A 22,332-nucleotide genomic window follows, 5' to 3' on the forward strand; every position below is an offset into this window, starting at 1 on the left:
CTTCCACGAGCCTCAAAGTCCGATTTTGCCCACTCTTCTTGAAGGGGTACTGTTCTATATTCTTATCATTACGGATGCGGCCAATGTGAGTGCTTTCCTTGTGTATCTTGTCCTCCCTCCCTTTCCCTCTTTCCTTTGTCTTTTTCTTTCTGATCATCCCTAGTTTTGTGTTTTTCCTTCCCTTCCCATCCCCCTCCTTCTTTTGTTTTGCTCTCTCAAGACCTTTGCAACCTTATTGTTGCAAAACATACTGCTGGCATTGGTTACAGAAGGATTTCTAAACTTCTGCATGTTCCAGTGAGCGCTGTTGGGGCCATAATCTGGCAGTGGAAATAACATAATTTTACCTTACACCAGCCACGACCAGGTGCTCCTTGCAAGATTCCTGACGTAGTGAAAAGAAGTATCAGAAGAGTTGTCCAAAAGCCAAGGACCTCTTGTGGAGAGCTTCAAAAAGACCAGGAATTGACAGGTACAATTGTTTCAAAGAAAACAATAAGTAATGCACTCAACCGCCATGACCTGTATGCACGCTCACCACGCAAGACTCCATTGCTGAAGAAAAAGCATTTTGAAGCTCGTTGTTAAAGGGGAGGTTCACCCTAAAAAACACTTTCTCTAATTACACTGGCCCCCCACATTACAATACGATTATGCCTGTTATGTTTTTTTTGATGCTGTACATACCTTCGTACAGCTATTCACCCGTGGCTTCGGGGTTGCGAGTCCCGCGGGAGTGGGCATTCCTCACATGCTGGTGATTGACGTTTTGACAAAAAAACAGCTCCCCCGTCACGGCGAGTCGGCGCTATACTGCGCATCGCCGTTCGGCTCCTTTCGCCAATCGTGACGTGGCTTACGCGACGGGGGGGGGCTGTTTTTTTGTCAAAACGTCAAAACGTCAATCACCGTCAATCACCGTTCCAGGAGAATTCTCGTCATCCAAAGCACTCGCATATCAAAGCGAGTTTCCCAATAGACGTCAATGGAAATGAAAATAATTTGTTCCGCATTGACTTCAATGACATGCAATTCCGCATGTGACCAGAGGTGGGGGGAGCCAGAGAGCCTCAAACACTTGGAAAGGCCCGGGGACAGCTCGGCTGACCTTGGAAACACCTGGGAACGGAGTATTTACACACCTCAGGCCAAATGCGGTACTGCACACCTCGTTAGCTTGAATTCTGTTTTTGCAATTGATAGTAAAACGCATTGCCAAATCAGCATTTTATACTTTTATTTTTGTGGATAATATTATTTTCTAACTTATAAACTACATAAGTAGATTTATATGTGTATATCACCTGTTCATTTATTTCACATTATTTTGATTAAAGTACCGTATTTATTGGGGTATAGCCCGCTCCCGCGTATAGCGCGCACCACTAAAGTTGCCCCCAATTCCTGTGGGAAAAAATATTTTTGTACTTAGTTTGGTGTCTTGCGCGGCGTCCATCGGCGGCCTCGTCGGGTCTGGCGTCCGTCTGTGGCTTCGCGTGTCCTCTTTGTCGGGTCCGGCGCCCTTCTGCGGCGTCCTCCTCGCTCATTTCCCGCGCCGAGTTTGAATACTGCGCCGGCATATACCGAGCGCAGTACACTCGGGCAGGCTAGGCTACTGTCGCGCTCACGTCCTGTACGTCCAGGACGTCAGCGCGAGAGGAGCCGAGACTGCCCGACAATACACGAGTGTACTGCGCTCGGTATATGTCGGCGCAGTATTCAAACTCGGCGCGGGTATCGGCGTATATCGTGCACCCACGATTTTGCCCTGATTTTCAGGGCAAAAAAGTGCGCGGTATACGCCGATAAATACGGTATATATTTTAAAACTTTGGGCAAAAGGTGACAGAAGCATTTATCCTCCAAAGCCCATCAGATTTTGCTGTCTGTGCTGGACGTCATGTAGCTGTCGGAAAGCTGAGTGCTGTATTATTATCTTGAGACATTTTCTATGGTTACATCATGGCCTGAATGACCTCTCTAGTTCCTATAAACATGATTATGAAGAACTCTCCTTGCTCCGTTACAGCCTCAGTGGAATAAAATGACACAATGCTTTTATTGCAGAACTAATCACCTACATTAGTAAAGGCTGTCTCTTGGGTGGGGGTCATTTACACATTGCCATCAAACTTGACATGTCTCATCTTGCAGAATGACGGAAAGATAGTTTGATAGGGGATAAATGAAAGTGGGAACCACTATGAGCTGGTCATGGGAACCAGTATGAGCTGATCATGGGAATCGGAAATTCCAACAAGAAAAGTCAGATGTGAGCTTCTAAACTCACAAATGCGCTTCTGGAAGAATGGTCAAAGATTTCAATAGACACACGTGGACAGCCTTCTCAGAAGAGTTGAAGCTGTTATAGCTGCAAAGGATGGGGCCAACTCAATATTGAACCCTATGGACCATTGACCACTTAAAGCGGTGGTTCCCCCTTAAAAACAACTTTTTTTTATTCCACTGCCCCCCCACATTACAATCGAATTAAGGCTCTTATTATTTTTTTGCTGCTGTACATACCTTGATACAGCATATTCACCCGTGCATCCGGGTTGCGAGTCCCGCGGGAGTGGGCGTTCCTCACATGCTGTTGATTGACGTTTTGCCCAAAAACGAGCTCTCCCCCCGTCGCGTAAGCCGCGTCACGATTGGCGAAAGGAGCCGAACGGCGATGCGCATGCGCAGTATAGCGCCGACTCGCCGTTCGGCTCCTTTCGCCAACCGTGACGCGGCTTACGCGACAGGGGAGAGCTCGTTTTTTGGCAAAACGTCAATCAACAGCATGTGAGGAACGCCCACTCCCGCGGGACTCGCAACCCGGATGCACGGGTGAATATGCTGTATCAAGGTATGTACAGCAGCAAAAAAATAATAAGAGCCTTAATTCGATTGTAATGTGGGGGGGCCGGGGAATAAAAAAAAGTTGTTTTTAAGAGGGAACCACCGCTTTAAGGACCGGACCAATATGCTGCAAAATGATCCAAGGGGTTTTTACAATTCGGCACTGCGTCGATTTAACAGACAATTGCGCGGTCGCGCGACGTGGCTCCCAAACAAAATTGGCGTCCTTTTTTCCCCACAAATAGAGCTTTCTTTTCGTGGTATTTGATCACCTCTGCGGTTTTTATTTTTTGCGCTATAAACAAAAATAGAGCGACAATTTTGAAAAAAATTCAATATTTTTTTACTTTTTGCTATAATAAATATCCCCCAAAAACATATATAACATATTTTTTTTTCCCCTCAGTTTAGGCCGATACGTATTCTTCTACCTATTTTTGGTAAAAAAAATCACAATAAGCGTTTATCGATTGGTTTGCGCAAAATTTGTAGCGTTTACAAAATAGGGGATAGTTTTATTATTATTTTTTTTTTTTTACTACTAATGGCGGCGATCAGCGATTTTTTTCGTGATTGCGACATTATGGCGGACACTTCGGACAATTTTGACAAATTTTTGGGACCATTGTCATTTTCACAGCAAAAAATGCATTTAAATTGCATTGTTTATTGTGAAAATGACAGTTGCAGTTTGGGAGTTAACCACAGGGGGCGCTGTAGGAGTTAGGGTTCACTTAGTGTGTGTTTACAACTGTAGGGGGGTGTGGCTGTAGGACTGATGTCATCGATTGTCTCTCCCTATAAAAGGGATCACTCGATCGATGCAGCCGCCACAGTGAAGCACGGGGAAGCCGTGTTTACACACAGCTCTCCCCGTTCTTCAGCTCCAGGGAGCGATCGCGATGGGGCGGCTAGCCGCGCCATCGTCCCGGATCGCTCCCCGCGGGAATCAGACCGTCGCATGTAGCGGGGGGGGGGGGTCCCGATCGGACCCACGTACAGGCAGGGACGTACAGGTACGCCAATGTGCCTGTACGTGCCATTCTGCCGACGTACATATACATGCGGTAGTCGGGAAGTGGTTAAAGTTCATGTGTGTGTAAAGGCAGGCGTCCCAATACTTTTCGTAATACAGTGTATGTCAAAAAGTAGTAAAGCCAGCGAGTTGGCAGAAAAGCTAAGCAGCTAGCTTTTCAGGAGAGCGCAGACATTTCGCCCTCCATATTTCTTTTAGTACAGGTTTCTTTTGAAAGTTCAAGCGCCATGTACTTTATATAATGAAAATAAATTATGCAATTTTTTTCCATTGGTATCGCACTCCAGAGCTCTGTCGTTGGAGATGCCAGAATCATATAGGTAGTTTACACCACATATTTTGGGAATGTTCCGAAACGCCATTCTTTTGGCAGGCTACCAAATCTCTTCTTCACCTATTGCATGACTAACCAATATCTTTGGATTCTGTTAACCTCCTCTAGGCATAGGCTTACGTATACCAAGTATGGACAAATATTCTACTAAAGAGTTAAACCAATAAGAACCAATAAACAGCAAAGCACTTCATCCAAATCACCTGGTGATTCCAACCCTACTGGGTTTTGGCTTTTCAAGAGCCCATTTTGCCAAGTCAGCAAATTAATAGATAGAACCCCTTACCGGAAAACTGCCCAATACTATGTATATCAGAAAGGCTTTAGTTTTGCCTCCTCTCAAGCCACGCACATCTCACACATTTCATCTAACACTGCTCAAGGTCTAGAACTGACTAAGGCCAGCCATAGACTATTCTAATCTCGACCGATTCAACAAGAACCAGCCAAGATTCTAACCATTAATGGGCAGGCTGAATTTACCCAGTTGATCAAGCAACTTGGGTACAACCACTCTGCCGGATTTGCTTAACATTATCACAATCGGCTGCAATAGCCACTGGCGATAATCACGGCTTCCCCCGCCCCCCCTGCCGCGAGAAGACAACAGCCCAGCAGGAGGGATTCCCCTGTCGACACGGTCTGTTCATGGGGGAATTGTACAAATTTCCTTCCTACAACCCGTGGTTGCAGGAAAGCAGTGCTAGCTGGTGTGTGTGTGTGTGTGTGTGTGTGTGTGTGTGTAATATATATGTAGCGCCTGTGTACTTTCAGGTACAGGTGCTATCTTAAATTTAAGGGAGATGAGTTGGCTCTCATCCAGTTGATTTGTCTAAATTAGGTCTATGCTTCAGCTGGGCTGTACTGTGGGCTCATTCTGTTGCTTCTGGGGTGTTGTTCCACCCCAGGGCAGTAGATGGCAGCAGTGGAGTCCAGGCTGGGAGGCCTCTTGCCAGCAGCCAATCAGGAGGTGTTTTCCCTCGCGGGGCATGCTGGGGGAAGGTACTTCTGGAGCAGACGCCATGAGGCGGGGTCTTGTTCCTGGTGTGGCGCCCACCTTTAGGGTGACCACACATCACGGCTCCCCGGCGAGATGGCCTACCAGGCCGGGGTGCACGTGCCACGCTGTATTCCTGGTTCTGGGACCATGTTGGCCCGGAACATTTGAAGTTGTGGTGGGGCTCCAGTGATCGACTGGGCCCCAACTCTGAGGAGATCCCAAGCAAGTGTAGCTGTTTGGTGGGGAGTGCCTCTGAGGAGCACCAATGAGAGGCTGGCGGTCCAACAGGGCCTAGACAATCCACCGGGGATCAAGGTAACCGGACACTGAGGGGGTGGATGTTGGCCACCTGTCAGTCGGTGATCAAATTGAACCTACCTGAGAGAGATTTAGGCAAGAAGTTTACTGAGAAAAATAGTCTCCATGTCCTAAGTTCTGAGGCCAGGTCTGTGGCAGAGACCTGTTCCTCCTAAAGTGCCGAGTGATACCATGGCTGCCAGGTCGGTGTGAGAGGCCTGTCCAGGTACACTATACCCACTCCGGCTGGAGTGGCGACGAAAGTAAAGTGTCGGAAGCAGGACTGCTTCCATACTGTTGAGCCTGAATCTGCTACTTCTTCTTTTACATCTCTACTATCTACCTCAAGTTTACTGTTTACCGTGTTGGGTAAAAATAAAGCACAAGAAAAGTCACCTGCTGTTTGGACATTCCATCATTGCTACCCCTGGACGCATCACAGAGGTAACACGCCATCCCTATCTATAACCAGCGGCTCCTTCGGGGGTGAGCGCTACATATATATATATAATGAGATAGAGAGAGAGCTATAGATAGATATATCTCCAAAAATGAGGGGGGGATGTATTATTGCTTAACCACTTCCATACAGGGCACTTACGCACCTTCCTGCCCAAGCCAATTTTCAGCTTTCAGCACTGTCGCACTTTGAATGACAATTGCGCGGTCGTGCTACACTGTACCCAAACAAAATTGGCGTCCTTTTTTACCCACAAATAGAGCTTTCTTTTGGTGGTGTTTGATCACCTCTACGATTTTTTTTTATTGCGCAACAACTAAAAAAAGACTGAAAATTTTGAAAAAAAAATATGTTTTTATTTTTTTCTGTTATTTTTTTTGTAAATACGTTTTTCTCTTTCAATTACGGGCACTGATATGGTGGCACTGATGGGCACCGATGAGATGGCACTGATGGACATCGATGAGGTAGTACTGACGGGGACAGATGAGGTGGCACTGATTGGCGGCGCTGGTATGCAGCACTGATGGGCACTCATAGGCGGCACTGATGGGCACACATAGGCGGCACTGATGGGCACACATAGGCGGCACTGGGCACACATAGGCGGCACTGATGAGCACACATAGGCGGCACTGATGGGCACACATAGGCGGCACTGATGGGCACACATAGGCGGCACAGATGGGCACTCATAGGCGGCACAGATGGGCACTCATGGGCGGCACTTATGGGTGGCACTGATGGATACTTATGGGTGGCACAGATGGGCACTGATAGGTGGGCACTGGGCATTGATGGGCACTGTGGGGTGGCACTGGACACTGGGGTGGCACTGATGGACACTGTGGGGCAGCACAGGTGATTTACCCAGGTTGCCAGTCAGTGCCCATTTGTGGGCACTGATTGGCATCTTTTTTTTTAATGCTTTATTTTTATTTTTTTTTACTTTTTTTTTAATTTTTATTTTTTTTTGTTTGGCCCACCCTGGTGGTCCAGGGTGGGCTTCCCTGGTGGTCCATGTGGCGATCCGAGGGGGGGCTGCGCTGATAAACAATCAGCGCGAACCCCCCCCCCCTGTCAGGAGAGCCGCCGATCGGCTCTCCTCTACTCGCGTCTGTCAGACGCGAGTGAGGAAGAGCCATCGACGGCTCTTCCTGTTTACATCGTGATCAGCCGTGATTGGACACGGCTGATCACGTGGTAAAGAGTCTCCGCCGGAGGCTCTTTACCGAGATCGGAGATGCAGGGTGTCAGACTGACACCCCACATCACCGATCGCCGCGCTGCGTGGGGGCGCGCGCGGCATGAAATCCTGCAGGACGTTCGTGAACGTCCTGTCAGGATTTCACAACCACTTCCCGGACGTAAATCGGCCATAGGCCGGGCGGGAAGTGGTTAAAGGGGTTATAAGGCAGTGTTAATTTTGTCGAATAAAACATTTTAGACGACCAAATGAATACTGTTTTAGTCGACTAAAATACGACTAAAACAATTGAGATCACTAAAACTAAAATGCCATTTCAGTCAAAAGACTAAAACTAAATCCAAATTTGACTTCAAAATGAACACGGGTCTGTAGTGCATGTTCATGCCTCAATACCATAAATAATAACATATCAGATTTTTCACTCCAGCAGTATCTAATGAGTTTGGAAATTGTAGAGAGATGTTAATGCATTGCAACTTAATTACACCCATTCGATTTTAGATGACTAAAATTGGTTTTAGTCGACTAAAATGTACTCGAGATTGTCGACTAAATATGACTAAAACTAAAACAATTGAAGAAGACTAAAATGGGACTAAAACTAAATTGAAATTTGCTGCCAAAATTAACACTGTTGTAAAGGCAGAAGGTGCAGTTTATGCATTGAGATAAAAATCTTTCTGTGTGCAGCCCCCCCCCCCCCCCCCAATACTTACCTGAGGTCCCTCTCTGTCCAGCGATGTCCATGATTGTCTCAGCCATCTGAGATTCTCCCTCCTGATTGGCTGAGACATAGCCGCGACGCCATTGGCTGCTGTCAATCAAAGTCAGTTAGCCAATCGGGGGGAGCGGGGGCGGGGCTTTGTGTCTGAATCAACACAGTGAGCTGTACCGCGGCTCGGGTGCCCCCATAGCAAGATGCTTGCTGTGGGGGTACTGAACAGGAGGGAGGGGCCAGGATCACAGAAGAGGGACCTGAGAAGAGGAGGATCCAGGCTGCTCTGTGCAAATCCACTGCAACAGAGCAGGTAAGTATAACATGTTTGCTATTTTTATAGGGAAAAAAAAAGAAGACTTTACTTTATTTTCCTAGAACTCTACAGAAAAAAAAAAAGTTTTCATTAAAGCGAAGAATGGTATGACGTGCATAAGAGAATCACAAACAATTTTGGTAATTCAACATCATTACAAATTATTTTCTCATTTCGCTCTGCAGCCAGCTATGATTTTCAACATCTGTCAGAAACTGTAGTTTTACTAAAGCTATTTCTCTACCTGCCAAAATGCCTCCGCCATGCAAACCATAGCAACTGTCTAGTCAGGATTTCTAGGAATCTCGATGTTTCTGCTCCTGTAATTGCCTTACAACCTTTTCCAGAAGTCTGCACAACGCTCGAGTTTAGCAGCTAGCAAGTGGTGTGGATCATGGCATCCTTGGCACGTCCTGAGCTGTGATGCACTGCTTGCTTATTACTTGCACTGGAGGGATGTTGGGGATGTAATATTTCTTAAAGGCTGGGTGCACCTTTTACAAAAATGGGGCCCCAGTAGTTTGCAATCCACTTTGGCATTTGTAAAAAAAAAAACAAAAAAAAAAAAACGTTTAACCACTTAAAGTGGTTGTAAACCCACTATTTGGACTTTTACCTACAGGTAAGCCTACAACATGGCTTACCTGTAGGTAAGGATAATATCTCCTAAACCTGCACGGTTTAGGAGATATTACCCCCGCAATGCGGGCGGCGCATGCGCAGGGGGGACTCCACGGCTGAAGGACCGGCATCGCCGGACCCTGCCGATTTTAAATCTCCCGCGCGCACGCGCGGGAGTGACGTCATCGCCGCTCCAGCCAATCACAGCGCTGGAGCGGCGATACCCGGAAGACACGCCGGAGCAAGATGACATCCTGCTCGGCGTGGACCAGGTAAGTGGTACACACCTCGTTCCGAGGTAAGTATTTCATAATAGGCTAGTATGCGATGCATACTAGCCTATTATGCCTTTTGCATTGCAGGTTTGGGGGGAAAAAAAAAAAGTTTATGCGGTTTACAACCGCTTTAAGCAATGGGGGTTTTATGTGATGGACCAACACAAAGTGGCACATAATTGTGAAATAGAAGGAAAATTATATTTTTCAATTTTTTTTTTTTCAAATAAATATGTGAAACGTGTGGGGGGCATTTGTATTCAGCCACCTTTACTCTGATACCCCTAAAACTAGTGGAACCAATTGCCTTCAGAAGTCACCTAATTAGTAAATAGAGTCCACCTGTGTGTAATTTAATCTCAGTATAAATAAAGCTATTCTGTGAAGCCCTCAGAGGTTTGTTAGAGAACCGCAGTGAACATACAGCATCATGAAGGACAAGGAACACACCAGACAGGTCAGGGATAAAGTTGTGGAGAAGTATAAACAGGGCTGGACTGGGACAAAATTTTGGCCCTGGACTTCTCCCAGACTGGCCCACTTTGACAGGTCTCCCCCATGGCGGCCGGAAAAATCCCCTCCCCCCCCGGCCACCCAAGCCCCCTCTTCCCCCTTCATTAGCCACTAGCCGTTCTACTTTATTAGAGTAGAACAGCTGGTACTGGTATTCTTATAGGCAGTACAAGTGGGGAAACCAGACATTATTTCACCCGGGTCAAGGGATCAGTTCGGTGCCCCCCCCTTATGGGACATGATTAGGCAGAAGTGAGAAACTCCCAGGCCATAGCTGTTGAGTCAGCTGTCGTCCCCCTTGCTCCTCTGGTCCTCCCCTGCTTCTCTGTTCCCCCCAGGTGAGCGCTGCGGGGAGGGAGAGGAGGTGATCACTGCGGGAAGGGAGAGACAGAGGAGCGGAGGGGGACAGCGGTCCACTGTCACTCAAGCCGGCCCACTGAGCCATCCGCCCACCGGGAAACACCCTGTAGTCCCAATGGCCAGTCCATCCCTGAGTATAAAGCAGGGTTAAGTTATAAAAAACAAACATCCCAAGCTTTGAACATCTCATGAAGCTCTGTTCAATCCATCATCTGAAAATGGAAAGAGTATGGCACAACTGCAAACCTACCAAGACATGGCCGTCCACCTAAACTGACCGGGCCGGGCAAGGAGAGCATTCATCAGAGAAGCAGCCAAGAGGCCCATGGTAACTCTGGAGGAGCTGCAGAGATCCACAGTTTAGGTGGGGGACTCTGTCCACAGGACAACTATTAAGCCTCGTACACACAATCCGATTGTTGGCAGGGGATTGTCTGTTGGCAGACTGTTTTCCTAAAATCTGACCGTTGGTACTCTCCTTTTGACAGTTGTTGTCCAACTTTCGGCCAACAAATGTTGGATGACAGGCTAGTACATTTTCGGAGGTCAACGGTCGGTTGTCAGATTTTCATATCGTCGGTACACAAATCCATCACACAAAAGTCAAAAGTACAAACATACATGCTCGGAATCAATGCTCACCAAACACGGGCCCAAAGGGTGGCGCTCAAGAGCTGAAATTCCTCGTAGTACGTCACTACGTTCGTGTTTGTTGCCCGACAATTGTGTACCGTTAGTATGCAGGACAAAATCCAGGCACACGACCTTAAGACAAAAATCGGACGCTCGGTTGGCCAACAATCGGATCGTGTGTACGAGGCTTTAGTCATGCACTCTACAAATCTGGCCTTTATGGAAGAGTGGCAAGAAGAAAGCCGTAAAAAGTCCCGTTCACCGCGTGGGACAAGCCATGTGGGGGACACGGCAAACATGTGGAAAGGAGGTGCTGTGGTCAGATGAGATAAAAATTTTACTTTTTGGCCTAAAAGCAAAACGCTGTATGTGGCCGAAAACTAACACTGCACATCACCCTGAACACACCTTCCCCACCGTGAAGCATGGTGGTGGCAGAATCATGTTGTGGGGATGCTTTTCTTAAGAAGGGACAGGGTAGCTGGTCAGAGTTGATGGGAAGATGAATGGAGCCAAATACAGGGCAATCTTAGAAGAAAACCTGCCACAGTATATTGTTGGCTGGTCGGTAATCAAGTGTATTGGTAAACTCAAACCATTGGAACCAAGTCCACCAAAATTTCTCATGGGTACCATCACGTACCTGTCTGTGGAGCTTGAGATGATGGTAGTGGCTCCTTGCACAATTCCCATCGAGGCACCCCTGATAATGGGAACATTGACTGTTAAGGCAGCAGAAGGGCCCAGGTGCCAAGAAGTTGGACCAGTGGACATGAGCTTGGACAGGCCGAGTCCAGATTAGCAGGAGCGTGGAGTCAAGTCACAAGCCAAGTTCAGCAACAGCCAGGTGGGTGGGTAAAAAAATAACGGATAGAGTTCAGGTCAGAGGTGGGCAAGAGTTGGCAACATGCTGGCAGGGAAGTACAAAATAAAAAGGCAGAATGTTTGTCAAATGTTCAGGCCCAGGTTTGTAACACAGATGAGCAGGCAAGGGTGATCCAGAAAAGTCAAACCTAGCTGGGTCAATAATGAGGTCAAGCAGGCTTCATGGACAAGGGGTAACACAAGTTTAACCATTTGCCTACCATGCACTTACACCCCCTTCCTGCCCAGGCCATTTTTCAGCTTTCAGCGCTGTCGCACTTTGAATGACAATTGCGAGGTCATGCTACACTGTACCCAAATCATTTTATTCACACAAATAGAGCTTTCTTTTGGTGATATTTAATTACTACTGTTTTTTTTTTTTTACAAAGTTTTTTACTTTTGTTTCTGTCAGTAAATTTTGTAACTAAGTAATTTTTCACCTTCACTGATATGTGCTGATGAGGCGGTACTGATAGGCTGAACTGGTGTTCATTGATGAGGTGGCGCTAATATGCCACACTTATGGGAACTGTTAGGTGGCACTGATGAGCACTGTTAGGTGGCACTCATGGGCAATAATAGGCGGCACTGATGGGCAGCATGGATAGGCGGTATTGATGGGTGGCACTGATGGGCATTAATCGACAGCAGTGATGAGCATTGATGGGCAGCACGTATATGCGGCACTGATAGCCAGCACTGGCAGGCATTGCTAATTAGCACTGATTGGTGGCACTGGCACTATAAATTCCTATACTGTAATCAGGACATGCCCTGATTACATCCCTAGATGCCCCCCTGTGAGGAGATGCCACTGATCGGCTCTCCTCGCCACACACTCTGTCATTGTGAGGCAAGGGGAGCCGATTACCGGCATCTCCGTGTTTACATGTGACCGGCTGTGATTGGACACAGCTGATCACATAGTTAAAGAGCTGCGGACACAGCTCTTTACAGAGATCGGTGTAGTGCCCCCGCGGTTGGCCATATGACGGCGTCCCAGAACGAGATGGACGGGTGTCAACCAGATAAGCTAAAAGGCCATCCAGTGTTGATATCATGCAGGTCTCCGTTTTTTAATAGGGCCACACTAAGCAAAGGCAGTAGTACGGAGACTGAGTTCTTATTGGTTTTCCTAGGAGTGCTGTTGGAAAGTTACCAGAAAAAGGCTGGACCATCAACAATGTTTTGTCTGTCAACGAGTGTTGGACAAGATCAAAAATGTGTAGGATGTTCTCTGGGGTACATCCGCTCCTCCAAAACCTGTTGGCAATTTTGTGTAAAATGTATTACACATGTGCATTCGTTTTCGTCCGAATTTCAGGTATTTTCGTTATCGTTTTAACAAACGATAACGAAAGCACAAAAAATTAAAACCGAAAGATCCGACATAAAAAATGCTTTATTTTCGTTTTCGTTGCGGTCAAATTTTTTTTTTTATATATATAATTGTTTTTTGTTTGATTTTTGATTAGCTTGCACCAACAATCAATCAATTAAGCAGGTGATCTGGTTACAACATACAGGCAAGCAAAGAAACAACACACCATTCCATACCATACTAAATGTAATCCCCCACCACAACGGGTGGCAACCGCTACTGGCGGGGGGTCGTTTCGGTCAAATATGCCTAACATTGACTCTATTAGTCAATATTATTCTACATAAAGAGAAAAGATTCGACATAGAGAGACATGAAGAGTCAACTTTTTTTTTTTTTTTTTTAAGATTCTGTCGAATCTTCTTTTTTTTTTTTTCTTAGAACATTCGACAGACACCATAAGCCTTCAATGACAGATTCGACCTTAATTGTGCCTAACCTTAAAGCCTCGTACACACGATCAGTCCATCCGATGAGAACGGTCTGGTCTGGACCGTTGTCGTCGGTTAACCGATGAAGCTGACTGATGGTCAGTCGTGCCTACACACCATCGGTAAAAAAACGATCGTGTCAGAACGGGGTGACATAAAACACAACGACGTGCTGAAAAAAACGAAGTTCAATGCTTCCAAGCATGCGTTGACTTGATTCTGAGCATGCCTGGATTTTTAACCAATGGTTGTGCCTACTAACAATCGTTTTTTCCCATCGGTTAGGAATCCATTGGTTAAATTTAAAGCAAGTTGGCTTTTTTTTTAACCGATGGTTACATAACCTATGGGGCCCACACACGATCGGTTTTGACCGATGAAAATGGTCCATCAGACCATTGTCCTCTGTTTAACCGATCGTGTGTACGACTAACTCTATTAGTCCAATATTATTCGACATAGAGAGAAAGGATTCGACATTATAGAGACATGAAGAAGATTCGAGAGAAAAGATTTGACGAAAAGATTTGACAGAGAGAAAAGATTAGACGGAGAGAGAAAAGATTCAAAATAGAGAGACATGAGTCGATTTTTTAAGATTCTGTCGAATCTTCTTCTTTTTTTTTCTTCTTAGAACATTCGACAGACACCATAAGCCTTCAATGACAGATTCGGCCTTAATTTGGATTTTCGGACGAATGCATTTTTTTTTTACGAAAAACAAAATAAATAAAAACGAATTTCGAGAGTAACTAAATAAATTTATTTTTCAGACGAAAATGAAATTACGAAACAAAATATTTCAGTGTGCGCATGTCTAAAATGTATGGAGTACCTGAAGGGGGTTTGTACCATTGTTTGATGAGTTTAAAATTGCATTCCTGATATCTAGTACAGAATGTTTTGTCTGTATAATAAGTGTGAATTGTACAGTAATTGTAATTCCCCTAATAGAAATCCTGACCCTGTTCTGACTTGAGATTGCCATAAAAACTGCATTAGTAATGTGTATTTTCCTGAATTCAGGGTAAATAGCAAAAATGGTACTTTACACTGTTTTACTCATTCCAGCCGTTTTTTTGCACATCTGTCTGGAGAGTTGAGATTTGCAGCGTCTATAGACGGTTGCTGAGGTCTTGAGCAACCATGCGGTTTGCACATAAAATATAATGAACATGCCATGAAAAATAATTCTGGGGGAAATAAGGGTCATCCTAGTGCTTCCACAACGCAGCAAGATTCTTCCTCACCATTTCCATGTCATTAATGTGACCGTACTACCTGCAGAACACTTGGAAACACAGCCAGTATGGAAATATCGTAAAACTCTTCTGTTTTGTCATTTAACCACTTCCATACCAGGCACTTACGCACCTTCCTGCCCAAGCCAATTTTCAGCTTTCAGCGCTGTCGCAATTTGAATGACAATTACGCGGTCATGCTACACTGTACCCAAATGAAATTTTTATCATTTTGTTCCCACAAATAGAGCTTTCTTTTGGTGGTATTTGATCACCTCTGCGATTTTTAGTTTTTGCGCAAAAACTAAAAAAAGACAAACATTTTTGAAGAAATTTTTTTTTTTTTTTCTGTTAATTTTTTTGTAAATAAGTAAGTTTTCTTCTTCAATTATGGGCACTGATGAGGTGGCACTGATGGGCACCGATAGGTGGCGCTGGTATGCTGCACTGATGGGCACTCATAGGCAGCACTGATGGGCACTCATAGGCGGCACTGATGGGCACTCATGGGTGGCACTTATGGGTGGCACTGATGGGTACTTATGGGTGGCACTTATGGGTACTTATGGGTGGCACAGATGGGCACTGATAGGTGGGCACTGGGCATAGATGGGTAAGAGGTGGCACTGATGGACACTGGGTGGCACTGATGGACACTGAGGGGTGGCACTGATGGCATTGCTGGGCATCATTTGAGCCATTGCCCATGTTGCCAGTCAGTGCCCATTTGTGGGCACTGATTGGCATCAATTGTGTTATTTATTTTATTGGAGTTTTTTTTTTGTTTTTTTTGTTTTTTGCTCTTTTGAGCACCGGGGGGCACTCCCCGGTGGTCCAGTGTGGGCTTCCCTGGTGGTCCAGTGTTGGAATCCGAGGGGGGTCTGCGCTGATAAACATCTGTCAGACGCGAGTGAGGAAGAGCCGATCAACGTCTCTTCCTGTTTACATTGTGATTAGCTGTGGTTGGACACGGCTGATCGCGTGGTAAAGAGCCTCAGCCGGAGGCCATTTACTGAGATCGGAGATGCAGGGTGTCAGACTGACACCTCGCATCACCGATCGCCGCGCGCGGCATGAAATCCTGGTTAAACAGTTTTTAGTGTCCAAATATTATGACCATATGCAAAAAATAAATAAATCTGCCTGTACCGAACAGATTACACTTCTGTCAAGGATCCCTGGATTATACAAAAAAAATATAAAAAAAGGCCTCCTTAGACATTTGCGGTGCGCACTATTGTCTCCAGACATTAAAGTAAAGAAGGCTCTGTTAACGGGAGAATATGCATGTGTAATATTCACTGCATGGAACGGCTCTCTTGGCAAGAAGATAGAATAGAAACCTTCTCTATGAACTGGCTACATAGTCGTCAAACTTTCAACTTTATATATAAACTGATAATATACATTCTTAGCAACAAACGCTACCAAAAGCTGTCTGTCATATAGCTACACAGTACTCAACCTACTATTCTTTCTTAAGATTTTTACATTCTCGTAAAGTGACACTAAACAGAAATAGTAATTACTAGGGTTGTCCCGATACCACTTTTTTAAGACAGAGTACAAGTACCGATACTTTTTTTTCAAGTACTCGCCAATACCGATACTTTTTTTTAATCTCATGTGACAGCGGCACATGTGTCAGTATGTTTTTTTTTATTTTTATCTTTAACAATTTGTTTTTAATTTTTTACATTTATATATTTTTTTTTTTACAATTTTTTTTATTTATAATGCTTTTTTTTTTTTTAAGGGGGGGGGGGGGGGTGGACCGTGTCAGTGTGTTTTTTTTTTTTTTTTCTACAATAATTTTTTTTTATTCTTTTGTTTTTTTATTCTTTATTTTTTTATTTTTATTTTCAGCCCTGTTGGGGGGGCTTTGGTGAGATATCAGGGGTCTTAACAGACCTCTGACATCTTCCCTTTGAGACAGGGAAAGGGACTAGGGACACATGTTCCCCTGTCCCTTTCTCAGCAGCATCAACTGCGCTGAAAATGAATGGAGTGAAGACAGCGTCTTCTCTTCATTCATAAACTGAAACATTTGTAAACACATTCGGAGCAGTAAGGAGCCGGATTTACCAGGGGGTGGAGGAGGAGCACCGAAGGGGAGAGAAACACGGCGGCATACACGGGATACACACGGCGGCATACACGGGATACACACGGCGGCATACACGGGATATACACGGCGGCATACACGACGGCTTTCAGCTGCTTTAAAATCAGCGGTGATCGGTGCTTGTAACTTCCCCACGCACTGATCACCGCCGACAGTACAAGTATCGGGTGAAGCATCGGGAGCATTTGCCCGAGTACAAGTACTCGGGCAAATGCTTGGTATCGGGACAACCCTAGTAATTACCATAAGAGCCGGTTCACACAGGCAACACAACTCTGGGCGTGACTTTGCGAGGCGACGTCAGCGTGACTTGGGGCGACTTACAAGGCGACTTTGCCAGTGGCCAATCAAATAGTAATCGGCTCTGTGGGAGGGAGGGGTTTACCTGGGAAAACTAGTTTATCTTCCTGTAGAGTTGCTTCAGTTAAGACAGGGGATCTAACTTGGAGGCGACTTCCATTGAAATCAATGGGTACAAGTCGCCTAGAAGTTGCCTTGAAGTAGTACAAAAACCTTTACTGAAGTCGACTTTAGTAGTGTGCATTAAGACGGCTCTCATTGACTAACATGTAATTTGACATGTCGCGTGACTTGGGGCGACACAAGGCGCCCCCCAGGTCGCGGTAGTGTGAATTGGCTCTAACTCCTATATATATCATGCCGCTGCATCTGGTTTTGTTTGTTTAAGCCCTGGTTCACACTGGGTACGATTTGGAACGATTTGAGATGCGATTTGACATGTCAAATCGCATCTCAAATCGGAGGCAATTGTCGGCAATGGCACTGTCCTAATCAGTGCGACGCCGCATCTGCGATTTCAAAAAGTAGTTCCTGTACTACTTTTTGCGACATTAAATTGCGCCCCGAAATCGCGGCAAAATCGCGCATTTTACCGCGATTTTGAATTCGCAGCAGTGTGAACCTAGGCTAAATCCTCCAAGTCCCCTATTCTTGCAGCACGAATGAGAAACATTCTTACCCTGGATCAACTTTACCTATAAATCTGAGTACTCAGTTATATTCTGTACATTTAGGAAAGAATCCAGGCCTTTCTTAAAGCAATCTACTGAGCTGGCCAGCACCACCTCTGGAGGGAGTCTGTTCCACATTTTCACAGCTCTTACTGTGAAGAAAACTTTCCGTATTTGGAGTTGAAATCTCTTTTCCTCTAGACATAAAGAGTGCCCCCTTGTCCTCTGTGGTGACCGTAAAGTGAATAACTCAACACCAAGTTCCCTGTATGGACCTCTTATATATTTGTACATGTTGATCATATCCCCCCTTATTCTCCTCTTCTCAAGAGAAAATAAATTCAGTTCCTCTAATCTTTCCTCATAGCTGAGCTCCTCCATGCCTCTTATCAGTTTGGTTGCTCTTCTCTGCACTTTCTCCAGTCTTCAATGGAAATGCCTTAAAGCAAGAAAAATGATGAAGGGACTGCACCCTGCCCCCAGAGGAAAACAAAAAACAAAGGGGGCTCGGGGGGGGTTATAAAGGAGGTCCCTGAATAGTGAATAGTGTGCAGGCACTTAGACCTGCTCAGCTCTAACGACCCACTTTTTAATTAAAGGGGGCCACTGTATCTGGTAAGCATATCCCTTGTCAAGAGCACATCGGGTGAAGTCTCAGCAAATGGTGGTGGCTGTAGTATCACTAAAGCCCCGTACACACGGTCGGACTTTTGCCCAACCAACTTCAAAATCCGGCACTTTTCGTATTTGTCCGACCGTGTGTACGTTCCATCGGACCAACTTTTTTGGCTTCAATCGGACAAAAAGTTGGGTCTGTGAACGGACCAACTTTCTGTTCCGAAAAGTCCGATTGTGCAAAGTGCGACCGTGTGTACAGCAAACCATCGGACTTTTGGACAAAGTACAAATGCGCATGCTCAGAACCAATGTTAAACTCAACCAACAATAGCAGAAGTTAACCAAAGGGTGGCGGTAAAGAGCAAGTAAAACCACGTGATGTTGGGAAAGTGTTAGAAAAGTTTGCAGAAAAGTCCGAGCGTGTGTATGCTATGGGTGTGATCGGACAAATCAATTAAGTCAAAAATCCAAGGGAAATTTTGTTGGATGTCCGACCGTGTGTACGAGCCTTTAGACTCTTTTGCATGATTTTGGATTGAATTCACCTGCGAAGGCAATCACCTATGGACTGTGTTTTTTTCACTTGATGCAATTTTTTGAGGTGTCACTTTAGAGACACACCATTGTTTGGTTTTGTTAATTGGACATATTTTCAATCACTCAGTTGCTACATATATTTACTCACCTTTGTATGGTAAATCACTGCATTAATACGGTAGAGATTTAATTTAATATTGAAATATTTGTATGATTTATTTGTCCACCGGAGTGTTTAATTTAATTTATTTAATTTATACTTTATTTATACCATTGTAATCCTCCCACTGAGAGGTATCCAATCATTGGTATTATTATTACTAGCGCCCTCTTCCACCCTTTTGATTCCATAGTACTATATATTTATTTTGTTACAGAGGAGCTGCTTGTCACTATAAGTAGTTAATAGTACTTCACTTCGTGATCAATTATTATTACTTATTTATTTGGCGCGGAAATACACCCCATTCACATATGCGGTACTGCACACCGCAGAGGCTTGAACTCTGCTCTTTTTGAGAGTCAATACTTGAAAACAGAGTCAGGATTTAAAAAAAGTAATAGCTCGTATAGCTCTTTAACCACGTTAATCGCAATCCGAGGTTCCACTGTATATATAATATAGTATATATACAGCCATATAAAGAAGAGGCTGCATGCTGGTAAAACATACTTAACATGTGAGGTCACATCTAAACCACGGTAACCGGGCCTGGAGATGCTAAAGAAAAGAACCTAGAAATAAGAAAATAAAGGTCACTGCTGTGAGCAGTCATCCTAATAAGCCCCAAAATCACAGGGAGTGGTTCTGGACATCAGCAACCACCCCATGCAGCACTGTTGTGTGGTCACGTGATCTTTCCTTGTTCATTGGCAGCATCTACAAAGAAAATTCCTTGGGAGGGGCTTCTATTATTCTTTAGATGTATGCTCTCTACAGTGTGAGTCTGTGTCTGCACATCCCTGATTGGCGCTGTCATGAATCTGCAGTAATGTTCATGTCTGCTTACTTCTCTGTTGTGTTCATCTTAGAGACCGGTCGCTGTTCACCTGTGTGCTTAAGTAATCTTCCCTCCTCTCCAGCCTCTAACAGGAAACACAATGAAAACAAAAAAGTGTCTGATCTGTCCGCCGCAATGTCGCAATCACAATAAAAATCACATATCGCCTCCATTACTAATATAAAAAAAAAAAATCGTAATCAAAATGCCATAAATCTATCCCCTATTTTTTTATTTCTTTATTATATATATATATATATATATATATATATATTTATTTTTTTTAGACAACAATTTATACAAAACAAATATATTTTTTATATATTTTTGGGGGGATATTATAGCAAAAAGTTAAACATTGCTTTTTTTTCCTTTCAAAATTGTCACTCTTCTTGTTTATAGCGCAAAAAATAAAAAACGCAGCGGTGATCAAATACCACCAAAAGAAAACTCTATTTGTGGGGGGGGAACTAAAAAATTTAGTTTGGGTACAGTGTTGCATGACCGTTGTAAAAAATGGTCGTGTGTGGGCTTTAATGACGTGAAAAAAAACGCCCATGCTCAGAAGCAAGTTTTGAGACAGGAGCGCTCGTTCTGGTAAAACTAGCGTTCGTAATGGAGTAAGCACATTCATCACGCTGTAACACAGACAGAAAAGCGCGAATCGTCTTTCACTAACACAAAAGCAGCCCAAAGGGTGGCGCCATCCGAATGGAACTTCCCCTTTATAGTGCCGTCGTACGTGTTGTACGTCACCGCACTTTGCTAGAGCATTTTTTTTTCACGATCGCGTGTAGGCAAGGCCGTTTTAACGATCGGGTTGAAAAAAACGTAGTTTTTCTCTTCCGTTCATAGACGGACACGGCCTTCTTTGACATTAGGGTTATGCTTCTTCCTACCATTAGAGTTTAGGCAGAATTTAACAGCACTTAAAGTGTTAAAACCTTTTTTTTGTGCTGCTCCTCCCAGGGGGCGTGGCTCCCCCAGGCATAACCCACACCCTGCTCTAGGAGCCTCAGTCTTTTTCTGCCTAACGACAGGAGAGGAGTCAGGCACTTCTGGAGTCCTGTACTCTGGAGTTTTTTTTTCTTGTGATTTTTCTCGCTTTTATTATGGCGCATTCGACCAGGGCGATCGGGGCCTCTTGGGCTTTCCGGCATCATGCCTCTGTGTTATAGCGGTGTTAGGATGCATCCTGGTCGTCAATCCACGCTTTTTCAAAGTTTTACGAGGTGTATGTGTGTGCATCTTTTGATGCCTTCCCTTACGGGCGGCAGTTTATGTTTGGAGTTTCTCCGTTGAGCAACTCCGGTTTTTGTTTGGGGTGTAACCTGGTTTGCTGTGTTATTTTCCCACCCCTCGAATTTTTTGACACTGCTTGGGGACGTCCCTAAGGTCAAAGAAGGCTGTGTCCGTCTATGAACGGAAGAGAAAATAGGATTTTTGTACTCACCGTAAAATCCATTTCTCTGAGTTCATAGACGGACACAGCACCCACCCCTCCTTGGTTTGTACTGCTTGTTACGGACTGAGGCTCCTAGAGCAGGGTGTGGGTTATGCCTGGGGGAGCCACGCCCCCTGGGAGGAGCGGCACGAAGAAAAGGTTTTAACACTTTAAGTGCTGTTTCTGCCTAAACTCTCCTGGTAGGAAGAAGCATAACCCGTCTATGAACTCAGAGAAATGGATTTTACGGTGAGTACAAAAATCCTATTTTTCTAGACCATTAAAAATTACATTTTTTTAAAACCCGAGAAACGTGTCGTGTGTACGCGGCATTACAGTTGGAATAAAATGACATCACTATTACCAGCTCAGACTCCACATCTTCTGTTGGCAAAAGGGCAATAATTCAATAAATTAGCAGTTTTCAGAAATAAGTGGTTTGACCTCCATGTCTGATTGTATGTTCTCCAAAAACCCCCACATACTAGAGCGAGCCGTGTGTGCAGGGTAAGAGACGTGTATTACTAAAAATTTCCTCTAGGCGCAACGTTGCCAAAGATAATAGATTCACAGGACTCCAGGATTCTTTGTGAGAGCGCTGAGCTCAACTTTAGAGCTAAGAATAGAAGAAATTACAGTTCTGTGACATAAGAATCCTACCCACATAGAAATTATTTTTTACCACCTGATTGCAGGGATGAGCGAGGTCACACGCCGTCCACACGGTCTGCACAGCTCCCGGTCCTGTCAGGGGGGGGAAACGCTGATCCTCTGTTCATACAACGTATGAACAGCGATCTGTCATTTCCCCTAGTGAGGCCACCCCCCTACAGTTAGAACACGCCCAGGGAACATACTTAACCTCTTCCCCGCCCCCTAGTGTTAACTCCTTCACTGCCAGTGGCATTTTTATAGTAATCCAATGCATTTTTATGGCACTGATCGCTATAAAAATGCAAATGGTCCCAAAAATGTGTCAAAAGTGTCTGATATGTCCGCCATAATGTTGCAGTACCGAAAAAAAATCGCTGATCGCCGCCATTACTAGTAAAAAAAAAATTAATAAACATGCCATAAAAATACCCCCTTTTTTGTAAAC

At 44.8% G+C, this 22,332-nt stretch overlaps 1 protein-coding gene across 2 annotated transcripts in view; it reads left to right on the forward strand.

Annotated features, from left to right (window-relative positions):
* ADAMTS17 (ADAM metallopeptidase with thrombospondin type 1 motif 17) overlaps positions 1-22,332 on the forward strand; it is a 449,726-nt gene that overhangs the window by 248,698 nt on the left and 178,696 nt on the right. The window lies entirely within an intron of this gene.

This window comes from Rana temporaria, chromosome 3 (assembly GCF_905171775.1).
Source record: "Rana temporaria chromosome 3, aRanTem1.1, whole genome shotgun sequence".
In the NCBI taxonomy this organism is placed as follows: domain Eukaryota; kingdom Metazoa; phylum Chordata; class Amphibia; order Anura; family Ranidae; genus Rana; species Rana temporaria.